The sequence below is a fragment of the Marmota monax genome, unplaced genomic scaffold, assembly GCF_021218885.2.
Source record: "Marmota monax isolate L192 unplaced genomic scaffold, Marmota_monax_Labrador192_F-V1.1 WCK01_AAM20220418_F8-fsc00106, whole genome shotgun sequence".
Classification (NCBI taxonomy): domain Eukaryota; kingdom Metazoa; phylum Chordata; class Mammalia; order Rodentia; family Sciuridae; genus Marmota; species Marmota monax.
The window spans coordinates 1,666,286-1,678,510 of record NW_026695218.1 but is presented as its reverse complement, the minus strand read 5'-3'; positions in this window follow the sequence as shown (position 1 = coordinate 1,678,510).

Genomic DNA, 12,225 nt, shown 5'->3' with positions numbered 1-12,225 from the left:
GATTTTTAATAATAATAATAATAGATATATTTTAATATATACATTTAATTTTATATATATATATACACACACACACACACACACTTATATGTATAATTTCTTAGATAACAGCTCTTTCAACACAGGAAGAATGATATGATATGCTTACATATGCATGGACTTTAGTTATAGCTCTTTTAGAGTAAACTTGTAAATTACCATTGAACTTAATTTATCACATAAAGAAAACCTTTATTTCATAATTAATGGGGTTCAAATCATGCCACCCTAAAATATCACTGTAGGAGATCAAAATATTACTCTTGGGCATAAGGATTATTTTGAATGAGTTATTTTCAGAAAATGAAGGGATTGAAAACCTTCTGAAGAAATTGCATTTAGAAAGAAAATCATCATTTCCAAGGGTACTAGGAAGAGAGTGATGAGTAGAGGGAGATATGATGAATTTAAATCTGCATAACAAGCTGCTCTTGTTACCACATTTGTTCCTGGCCACCTCCCCACCAGGGGACTTTCCTAATTCCTTTCTTTGATTCCAGGGTATTTTAGCCTAAAGACTAAGGCAATTCTTTGAGATTTAATCTAGATTTTTCCTCATTTCTCTGCATAAAGGGGATATTCATGTTGCTGAACTTTTATTTACTTTTCTCTTGTCAATCTGTTCCAACAAAAACCTGAGAAACACTCTCTCCTTTGACCAACTTTTTGGGGGGAGATATAGAATTGAAACTAGGGGTGCTTTAACACTGAAACACTTCCCCAGACTTTTTATTTTTTATTTTGCAACAGGGCCTCTCTAAGTTGCTGAGGGTTTCCCTAAATTGCTGACCCTGGACTCAAACTTGAGATCACCTTGCTTCTGTCTCCTGAGCCACTGGAATTACAGGCACACATCACCACCTGGACTCTCCTCAGTCTTCTAAATACCTCCACTCTTAGGTTTCCCTCTTTGTCCTTGCAGAATGCAGTGTGAAAGAGAATCCTGCTAAATTAGTTTAGTGGAAATACTGCCCCATTGGCATCTCACCATTCTCCAATATTTTCTCCCACTAGCCTGCCTTCAGCAATAATCCTATCATGTCAGTTCTTCTTGATGTTTCCTCTTAAAATTTTCCATCCACTGACCTACCCTGCTCCTTGGTTATAAATCCCTATTTATTGTTGTTGAAATAAGGTTTGAATCTAATCTCTCTCCTCCACTGAAAGACTTCATTGCAGTGGTTCTTAGCCAGTCACGATACCCCTGCCCCTTAAATAAGTCTGTGTTACCATCCTTAGAAAGTGTCATTAATGTGTGTGTGTGTGTGTGTGTGTTTTACAAGCTATGCAGAGAAAAAAAAATTTCTACTGATCAACAATGTATACGGTGCACTCAATATTGAGAACAAAACCTAAATTTCTTAAGATCTTTGATGATCAGGAGCAATTAACCTTTACATAATGATTCCATATGGCTTCTACTATCTCTGTAAGAGGGGTTCCTTAAAATTGTCCTTCCTTCTTCCTGCCCTTCCCCTCTTCCATCCCCCCCCCCCCCAATCTATTGATTTCAGGGAAGTCCCAGCTAGATGTTAAGTGGTCAAAATCCATTGTGATGGTCTGGAGAGACTCACAACCTGCTGTAGAAGACCCTGCCCAGCCTGCAGACTCACTGCCTCCTTCCCTCCCTGCAAAAACCTAGTCAGGTGCAGTGATACTCACCTTTAATATCAGCAATTTTGGATGCTGAGGCAGGAGGATCACAAGTTCAAGCCCAGCCTGAGCAACTTAGTGAGATTCTTTCTCAAGATTAAAAATAAAAGGGGCTGAAAACATAGCTAAGTGATAGAACACCCCTGGGTTCAATCCTTAGGACCTCCTTAAAACACAAAACAAAACAAAAACAACAAGAACAAAATATCTTTTATGCCCCTGAGCTCAAGAAGATAAAACTTTGAGGACACAAGCCTCTATCTTCTTCAAGGCCTACCAGTGCTAGTCACCTGAACATTGGCACCTAGTAGCCTGGACGTTTGATTCCAGTAAAAGCTTACTACCATTTCTACAGCTTAAGTTTTTCTAATCTAAAATTTAATACTTTTGAAACTGTGCAGGGCCTATATGAAGACCCTGTATATGTTCCCCAATCACCAAAATACTTCTTGAGTTAGTACTGAGAAATGTTGCCCTCAGAGTGAGTTAGGACAGAATAAGAAATAGGTAGAAAGGAGACATAAAGAAAGGAAGAGGAAATTAGGTTTTAATTCAGAAGTGCTGCCAACTTTTCATGCCTGTCTTTCCCTAAGCCATTCTCCCTTCCAGGCCTTACATGCCCAAATTCCTGGGAAATCTACCTGTGCATTATTAATTTAAATGCCATCAAATCAATTAAGTAAAGAGAGATACATTATTTTTGAGAATCTGATAATTTAGGGAACTTTTCAGGACTATCTACTGATCAGATAATGAAGACCTTAGCAACACAAGAATCCTTAGAGTGAGCAGATCACCCTAAACTGCCTTGAGATCACCAGACTGATATCGTTGCAGGAATCAGACTGGCCAAGAAGCAGCAAGAGTAAGAGAACTCAAACTTTATTTTTATGTGGGAGGGCCCAGAGGAAATCAAACTCCAAATTCTGAGTCCCCATCCCCAGTTTCTCACAATGTTTACAGGCTATCTGCTGTGGGGTTTCCAGTGGGAAGCCTGTTTGCAGAAGCAGAGTGGGATAAGGGGAAAACTGGCTTTTCTCTCAGGCCTCTGAAAAAACTCTACCCTAGTGCTCAAAGCCTCAACAGGGGTGTTTCCACTTCAAAGACGAGTAGTTAGATGCCTAGGAGTATTTATTTACAATACAAAAACTAATTAATTAATAATAATTAATTAGGTTTCCTGAAGAAGGCTGACAGAAGGAGAGGCAAAGGAACCCTTTTCCCACACACCAGATTTTCAGGATAGTGTTCTTATAATTTCATTTTACAACCAGGCATGGTTTTGTCATCCATGACAATATCATTCCAATATACATTTGCATAATTATCTTTCACCAAGTTTCCTATTAAAAACAGAGCTGGGAACCCCAGAACCACATCCCTCACTCCCTAACGGTCCACATTCTCCTGTGATTGAGTGAGTATTCTTTGCTTTACCCTAAAAGGTATCCCTCTCTTGAGACTGTCCACATTCTCTCCTAAATGTGTACCTCCTTTCCTAAGTAAGTCTCACTCTCTTCTTCTGGCAAATGCTGGAATTCTTTTCAACCACAGGAGCCAAGGTCCCTGCTGGTCTGGAGTTGAGCTCCCCCTCCTCTCTGGGGAACTTATTTCCTTCTTTGGAGACACCTCTTCTCCTGTGGTAAGAGCACATTTATGTAACGTTTCTAGGCAATCCTTACTGCAATTTTCAAATCTTATGAACACAAGTGTGTACATTTTTGAAAATGAAAAATAATGAAATATATTATGCTTGAAAAGATACACTCCAGCCCTTAGCTCATGTTATTTACTGAATAATTAGCTGGATATCGATCCCATATCCTTGCCACCATTTATTATTACTTATATTCTTAATAATTGCCATACTGACTGAGATGGAATCTTAATGCAGTTTAATTTGCATTTCTCGAATTGCTAGAAAAGGTGAAGTTTTTTAAAATTTGTTGACCACTTGTATTTCTTCTTCTGTGAAGTTCCGTTCCTTTCCCCATTTATTATTTGGGCTATTTAAATTTTTTTTGGTATTATGTTTTTTGATTTCTTCAAGTATCCTGAAGATTAATGCTCTGAGGACAGGTGGCAAAGATTTTCTCCCACTCTTTGCCACCTGCACCTCAGATAGAGCACTGATTGTTTCCTTATGGACTCTTGACTGTTCTTTTCATTGACTCTTGTAGTAGTGAGTTCTTCCTCTGCCCTTTTAATATGTAAATTTTGTAAAAGCTTCCTGCCAGTTTCACAGTCCAGGAATGCTTTCTCCAGGATATGGAAATAAGAGAGGCCTAGAGGCCTTCCTAAGGCTCCAGGAGGCAGGTGTGCTAGGCCTGGGCTGTTGGGTTCCCTTTTTGGTGGGTGGAGGAGGCTGCTGGCACTATGCAGCTCTGATTTTTTTTTTCTTCCCCTTCTGAACTTTCCCCACCCTCTCACGCTCTGGCCTTGTAAGTCGCTCAGATGGATACAGTCCCTGCCCAGTAGAAGAGTCAATCTCAGGAGAAAAAAAAAGTCAAAAACAGTCTGGACAAAGGAAGAAACAAAGACGTGACCAAAAGATGGCTGTCAAAACTGCCTTAGTATATGCCTGCATTGGCTGTAAGACACGAATACCGGAGCCTAAGACATTCAAGCTGCACCCTGAGAGCCCACATCCTAAGATGCTGCTTCCTCTAGAACTGGCTGAAGTTCAGGCATAGAGTTGTTCACAGGTGAATCTATGACACCTTTGACTCTTCTCCTGGCTCAGACCTTAGGTATCACACTTGCAGCTGCTTTTCTAATAGACTGTTGATCCCCCAAAATAAAGGAGTTACAGAAAAACTCACTTTTATACTGCTCCCTTTGGGCTTTAAGCAAAGACGATTCTTTGTAAATGTACAGTGGACTCGGATTTGGAAATCTGAAAACCAGTCCATCCTGGAGATATATGTGTGTGTGTGTGTGTGTGTACATATATATGTATATATATATATATATATAAAACAATTATAATTATATTGATAGTCCTATTGTGAAAATAACTCATTTCAGTACAGTCCTCAAGGAGATCAGGACCTGTTTCCCAGTCTCTGTGGAAGAGTAGGATCTAACTTCAGTGGGTGCTTTGCTGCAAAATGTCAAACTGCCTAATACCAGGAAGATAGAAGTTTTACTTTTACAGTTGTCTGTGATCTCTTTATCTCATGCTTAGAGACTCTCTAGCCTTTTGTTTCAGGGGAATTGAGTTCAGACTGCAGTTCTGGCCTCACTCACCTATTGCAATAGCCTTGATTAAAGATTTCCTGGAATTTGGCTTTGACATCATGATTTCTCAATTGGAGCTTGTTATGCTCGAATTCGGGACCCCCAAAGACCACCAGAGACCAAGATCGATGTAAATAGCAAAGAGGTGTTTATTGCGAGTTAGCTTGGTCCTCTGCGCGCGCACACACACAGCAACTGGTGATGCTGAGAGGCCCCGAGCCCAGGGTTTGCAGCAGTTTTATACATTCTTTGGAGAAGGCAGGTACTTCACATACATCATAGCATCCCTTAGCAAATCATCACACACCACGGGAAAATCAAATAACAACTCTAAAACATGATTAGCACATTCACTGGCGGGAACAAGTTGAGTAGGGGTGATTGGTTACTACAAGAGGGGGATTCATTTGAATTGATTGGTTTAAGCCAAGAGGGGTGTTCATGCTGAACTACATGGTTTCCCAACACATTATCAACCACCATAAACTACTGGGAGGGTCATCTGGCATCCCAGGTATTTCCCTGTCTCATGCTGATTGGTGGCTGCTAGGGGGTTGCTATGGATCCCCACCTAGCCTGACTGAGTCAGGGACACCTGGCTCAGCAGATCTCTACTGTTACTTGTAGATAAACCATTTAGCAGGGTGGGAATGTGCCTAGGAGTGCTCTATGGGTCTTTCCAAGGACAAAGGTCATGTCCCTTCCTTGGACAGGCTTTGCTCTGAGGTAGAGGCTGGTTTTTCAAGCTCAGAACTTCTTCAGAAAGAACACAGATAGGAAAACATGCTAGAGCAATAAGCAATCCCCCAAACCAAAGGCCTAATGTTCTCTCTGATATGTGGATGCTAACACACAATAATGGGGAAGGGAAGAATAGAATTTCATTGGATTAGACAAAGGGGAAGGAAGGGAATAGATGAGAGATGGGAGTAGAAAAGATAGTAGAATGAATTGGACATAACTTTCCTAGGTTCGTTTATGAATATTCCATCAGTGAAACACCACATTATATACAACCACAAGAATGAAATCCTAATTAGCATATTAGAATATGTATGTATAATATACCGTCATGTATATCTAAAAGTAAGGAGGGAGAAGGAAAAGAGCCATGTGTTAAGTTTGGTTAAGAAGGGAACAATGAAGCCATTTTAGTCAATGAAATATCTTTTTAGAACTTATGAAAAATTATTAACCAGAAGCTAAATCATGCTTCAAAACTACTTTTAAGCAATGCAGATTTTTTTTTTTTACTTCTACTTCTATAACCTTTTTGTTGAGCCTTATTTATGGTGTTAATAAAAATAAAAGCAACTTTCCCTTGGTAAGCAAATGGATAAACAAACTGTGATGCACCCATACCATGGCACATTAACCAGCTATTAAAATCAATGTAGCAGACTTAGTATCTACTGTCCTTCAAAGGATCTCCCAGATATACTGCTTCAGTGATTCAGGCCCAAATCCACTCTCAATCCTTCGGCAAAGCATGTGGGCTCCCACTTAACATGTCCACAGTCTGATTATTTGTCATCACCTTTGTTTCCCACCCTCCACCTGGTGCAGCTGTCATCTCCAACCTGAACCTGTTATAAGAGCATTGTCATTAATCTCCTTGATTCTACAATGTCCCCCTCCCAAATGCAAGGAAGGTGTCCTTTTAAGAACTTCAGGTGGATCAGAAAGTCAGATCATGTCACTCTTCTGCTTTAATTATCAGCCAACTGTGTGACATCTCGATTTTCCCCCTCTGTCCTCATCTCTCCTGTTCCTTCACGTGGATCCTGTCACACTGACCTCCTTACTCCTTCTCAACCATGTCCAGGCCCCGTGGCTTTTACAAAGACTTCTTCCTCTCTTTGACTTGCTCTTAGTCCAGGCATTAGCCGTATCTAAACTGTGCCCCTTAAGCCTGCTAAAGTTTTATCTTGTCATTGAGGTCAATTCGTACTACCCCAGTTTAAAGTTAACCTGTTCACTAATCTGATGTGCTCATCCCCTATTTCCCTTCTCCTGATGACTTTTAATATCTCCTAGCAAATTTATTATTTACTTCTTTGTATGCTTATGGCTTATTTTCTGTCTGTCTTCATTAGAATAAAATGTTCACAAGAGTAAAGAATCATTGTTTTATTCATAGTATTGCACAGAATACAGAGTGTGGCACAGATGCCACCCATTAAATATTTGTTGAATACATGAATGAATGAGAAGTAAAATTCTTTGTCACTAGAATAAGGTGAAAAACTCATGTGAAATATCAAACCTTCTCTCAGTAGCTATCATACTTATTCCCAAATATGCTTTTTTAACAGTCTTAAAATCTGACAGGTGTAGTTAATAAACACTAGATAAAAATGTTAAAAAATTATACCTCTTACATCATGAAATTAAAAATTTATGTATGAAAATCTCAGCATGATGAGTCCACATATGTGATTATTCAATTGCAATTTATATTATGAAAAATGAAAACCAGGATAAGGACTGGTACAGATTAAGTCTGAAAAGCACAAACATAAAATAAGAAATATTTCCAAACCCTTACTACTTACTGATATGAACCTAGGATGATATAATTTGGTCTTCCATGGAGTGTCTAGATAGATTGGATGAAATTAATACTTTCTGATTGTTGATTCATGCACAGTACCCACAGTGATTAATTTAGACAGAAAAGATTTTACTGTTGTTCTAGGGAAAAAAATGCAATAAGTTAGTACAATGAACTGACTTGTACTATTTTCTTTTTTCTTTGGTGGTACTAGAGATTAAATCCAGGGTACTCTACTACTGAGCTATATCCCAGTACTTTTTATTTGGGGGACAGGGTCTCATTGTTATCCAGTCTGGTATCAAACTTACAATTCTTCTGTCTTATCCTCCCAACTCACTGGGAACAAATGCATGTGCCACTGGATGTCAGCTACTATTTTTGAATTATTGGGTGATCTTAGCTAAAATTTAAATAAAAATATGGATAATCTAAGGTAAAATGATGATTAAAAATAATTTTCTAAAATAAATTTCATGGGTTTTTCCATTACTGGCTTAGTTACTTCCTTTAGAATGTTTTTGTTTGGGGATGTGTGATTCTTTATTATTATTATTAGGTGGAACTTGATACAAGCAGCCTCATTTTGAAACATATCCCTCATCTTAGAATAAGAGTTACCTCATGGTCACTTTGAATCAGCCTGACCTTAAACCCCAGACAATACTTCATCATCATGCAAAGAAACCCCAAATAATACTCTATCCGCATACAAAGAAAGGAAGTTGCTATCTGGGACTGGAATCTTGAAAATACCTGGTTTGACATGCATGGTGACCACCTCAAAGAATAGAGGTGATGACCAAAAGGACCCTTCCCTGACAAGCTCCTAGCAATGGCCTAACCACAAAAATTCCCCCACTGACTCATGCTCCCATATATACCTCAGGCTGTAAGGGAAGACAGTCTCCACTGGACCCCCCTGCACATGTTTGTCCCAAATAAATCTGTGCTACTGTTGAGCAGCTCTCCTCTTTATTTCCTTCATTTTTCTCTTGCCTTGCAATTATGTATTTGATCTAATGTCCTACCACTACAAATTAATGATATGATCAATTATTATTAAAATAAAAGACTATTCTGGCACTGTGGTGCACACCTCTAATCCAAGAATCTCTAGAGTCTGAGGCAAGAGATCCTAAATTCAAGGTCAGCGTCAGCAATTTTGTGAGGTTCTAAGCAATTTAGCAAGACCCTGTCTCAAAATAAAAAATAAAAAGAACTGGGAATGTAGCTCAGTGGTAGAGCACCTACAGGTTCAATCCTAAGAACCCAAATAAGTGAAAAGCAATTGAGCATTGGAGTAACTTTTTAATATCATAAATGAAGCTCTCTTAAGAGATAGTATAGGAAATAGCAGATGAGATTAGGCCTGCTTGGAACCACACTGAGTTTAAATCCTGGTTCTATTCCTTGCCTGTGTGACCTTAAACATGTGTTTACACTCTCTGCAGTTTAGTTTGCTTATTTATGAATAGAAAGAATAGAATCTACCTCAGGAATTGTGGTGAGGAATGAGTTTTTATGAGATGGACCGTGTATGCCACCACTGAGTGAGCACCACGCACCTGTGAGCCACCACTCCGGTTTACTTCCACCAAGAGACCACAAGCTATTTCACGTGCTAAACATACGAGGCAATGCTGGTGTAATTATACACCTGCATTTCTGACACCCAGAGCTGTGGCTATCTGGTGTTCTGGAGTTTACCCTCATTGAAATGGGCCCCTTGGGTTCTAGACCCAGCTTCACTTTAACTGGTTACAATTACAACTTTGGGCAAGCTTCTGATATCAGTTTCCTAATTTAAAAGAGGATTTGTAAAATCCTTTTTATAAAAACTTTGTCTTGAATCCAGCATAAGCATTCTTCAAAGATGGGCTCTGAGAAAATGAAACATCAAAATCCTCCTGAAGACTAAGATAAACAAATTCCAAAATCTGGCTTAAATCACTACAATAGTGGATGGAGATGGATTAAGAAAATTTTATTCAGGATTTGCTTTATCTTCTTCCAAGAAATGTCATTATAGCTTACTTTCCTCCTAAATGGAAAGCAATAGATTCATAGAAAGAGAAGCCTACCTAGAGACTGAGAACACAGTAACTGCATTTCAGCAAAAGCAATTGGTGGTAGTATGTTTGTGTGTGGGGGTGGGAGGGATGGGGTGGTAGGGTGGTGGTATTAACGCCTAGTTAACGAAATTAACTGGCGACTTCTAAGAAAGCATAAATCTGGGTCTCCATTGCTACTTCACTACTTTTCCAGGTATTTAAGACATTTCTTAGGGGCTGGGGTTGTGGCTCAGTGGTAAAGCGCTTGCCTAGCATGCACGAAGCACTGGGTTCAATCCTCAGCACCACATAAAGATAAAAACAAAGGTCATTGTGTCCACCTACAACTAAAACAAATTTAAAAAAATGTTTCTTAGGATAGAGTTTTTGTCAAGCAAGGCATGGTAGCATATTCCCACCATCCCAGCTACCCCAGAGGCTGAGGCAGGAGGATTACAAATTGGAGGCCAGTTTTAGCAAGTTAGCCAGGCCCTAAGCAACTTAACAAGACTCTTCTCAAAGTAAAAAATAAAAATGACAGGGGATATAGCTCAGAGGTAAAGTGCCTCTAGATTCAATCCCCAGGATCTTCCTCTCCCCAAAAAGGATAGAATTTCTGCCAGTCTTTAAGCAATATTTGGTTGCTACTGTTCTTGTTCCCTGATCGTGAACAAAAGAGGAACCACTAAAAATAATTCATCCTAGTGGAAAGTGGTTTGCCTGACTTAGGTATCTGGCCCACCTACCATGGAGAGATGAGCAACCAATAGGATTACCCAGGAGAGGGGGGCAGTAATGAATAAAATTGGCCCTTATTAGAGCAAAGACTCTGAAAGCAGAACTGGGCTTATGCTTAATTAATTATCTGAGAACATAAAGGGAATTGAAAATGTCATGCAATTAAATTTTCCAAGGATACTTGACTATATAAACCCAACCACAGGCTACAAAATTTAAAATGCTCTTAAGGAGTCACCTGGCAGGTAAGGGAACTTACTCAAGTATAAAAAAGCAAGGAGAAAATCTCAGAGTAGCAGAGGCAAGAACCCATTTTAAAAAGGGGGGGGGGGCATATGAAAGGGGGTAGAGAAATGGGACTTAAAAAGATAACAAGTAAAATATAGAACTAAAAATGGTATTACTGAAATACTGGAACTTAATGCATATATAAAATAAAATTTTAAGGAGAAATCAACACTTTAATTTTTTTTTGAAGTTGAGACATAATTTATTGGAAAATAATATAAATACCTTTTGCTAAAGGTCAACAAAACAAGGTTTTTGAATTCATGACACTGAAAAAACAAACTAAACAAAACCAACAATCTATATTGAATAATATTTCATTTATCATTGCTCAAAATTAGATAACAGTTCAATCAGCCATGGGATTTCTAAAAATCTAAAATAGTAAATAATAAAATAAAACCAACTGAATTGACTCCGTTATAAAGTTGGTAAACCTGAACTGGATCTCTAACACAATAAGTAATATTACCTACTTTCATGCTTCAAATTTTTATGCATATGCTCATAACAGAATGTTTTGATGCTAAAATGATGAGGGTTTTTATTTTTTCTTTCCCTAGTTCCTCAATATTTCTGTATTTTTTTTTCTCATGCCCTTTCATGAAAACAGTGGTTCTAGGTGAGCTGCCTTAATGAGAGATGAGATAGGCAGACAGCTGAAATGTATGCACAACTTTGGTTTTTCTGTTTCAAGAGCTTGGGAAAAATATTTCATGATATACAGAAATGTCTAAAAGAATAAGTGGACAGGACTGGTGCTTCAAGCAACTGGAAAAAATAAGTCCTGGCAAGCCAGGGGCAGGGGATGGGGTGCGGGAGATAAGGAGAGGTAGATCTTAGGGATGCCTGCAAGTGAGAGGACAGAAAGATCCTGCAGGAGACCACAGAATGGCATGATGCAGACTGAGAACATGCCTGCATGATCCCTCTAGTCAGACAGTCCATGGACAATCTCTCAAAGGTTACTCAGTGCCAGAATGTTGCAGAGCTGCCTCATATGCTGCATACCACCCCAAAATGCATTAAAGTAGCAGATGGAGATTCTGAGGTTAAAGTGACCATAGGAATAGAAGACGGCATGTTAACATAGACCTTTGTTTATGTTATTTACCAAGTTCATAAAATTTTAGGCACATAGAAGTTCAGTTAGTATCTACTGTATAATAAATGAATGAGTGAATGTAAATGAGAATAGATATGAATGCATTTTTTTCCAGTGTTGGGGGTCAACTTCAGAGCTCATGCATGCTACACAAGTGCTCTATCAGTGAGATGCCCAATCCAAAAACTAAATATTACCATGGGAATCCAGATGGAACAAAAGTCAGCTGGAAGGAAAGACCAGCTAATGCATTCCTCCATGCACATAATCTTGAGAGCTAGTTGCTCTCATCATTTTCTACCCATCTTTGTTTACTCATCAAGGGATTCAGGTATAGCCCCAGGGAAATTGGAGGAATGACTGTTGGAGCATATTTCTGATATCCTAGCAGAATAAGGGCTCTTAATAGAAAATAAGCTTATTGATTTTTTAAAACAATCACCAAGGCCTTATTATATGCCAGACACTAGAGATATAACCATAAATTACAATAGTTACAGCAACAGAAAGTTTCTTACAAACAGCTAATATTTATAAACATTACTGCAGGTGAA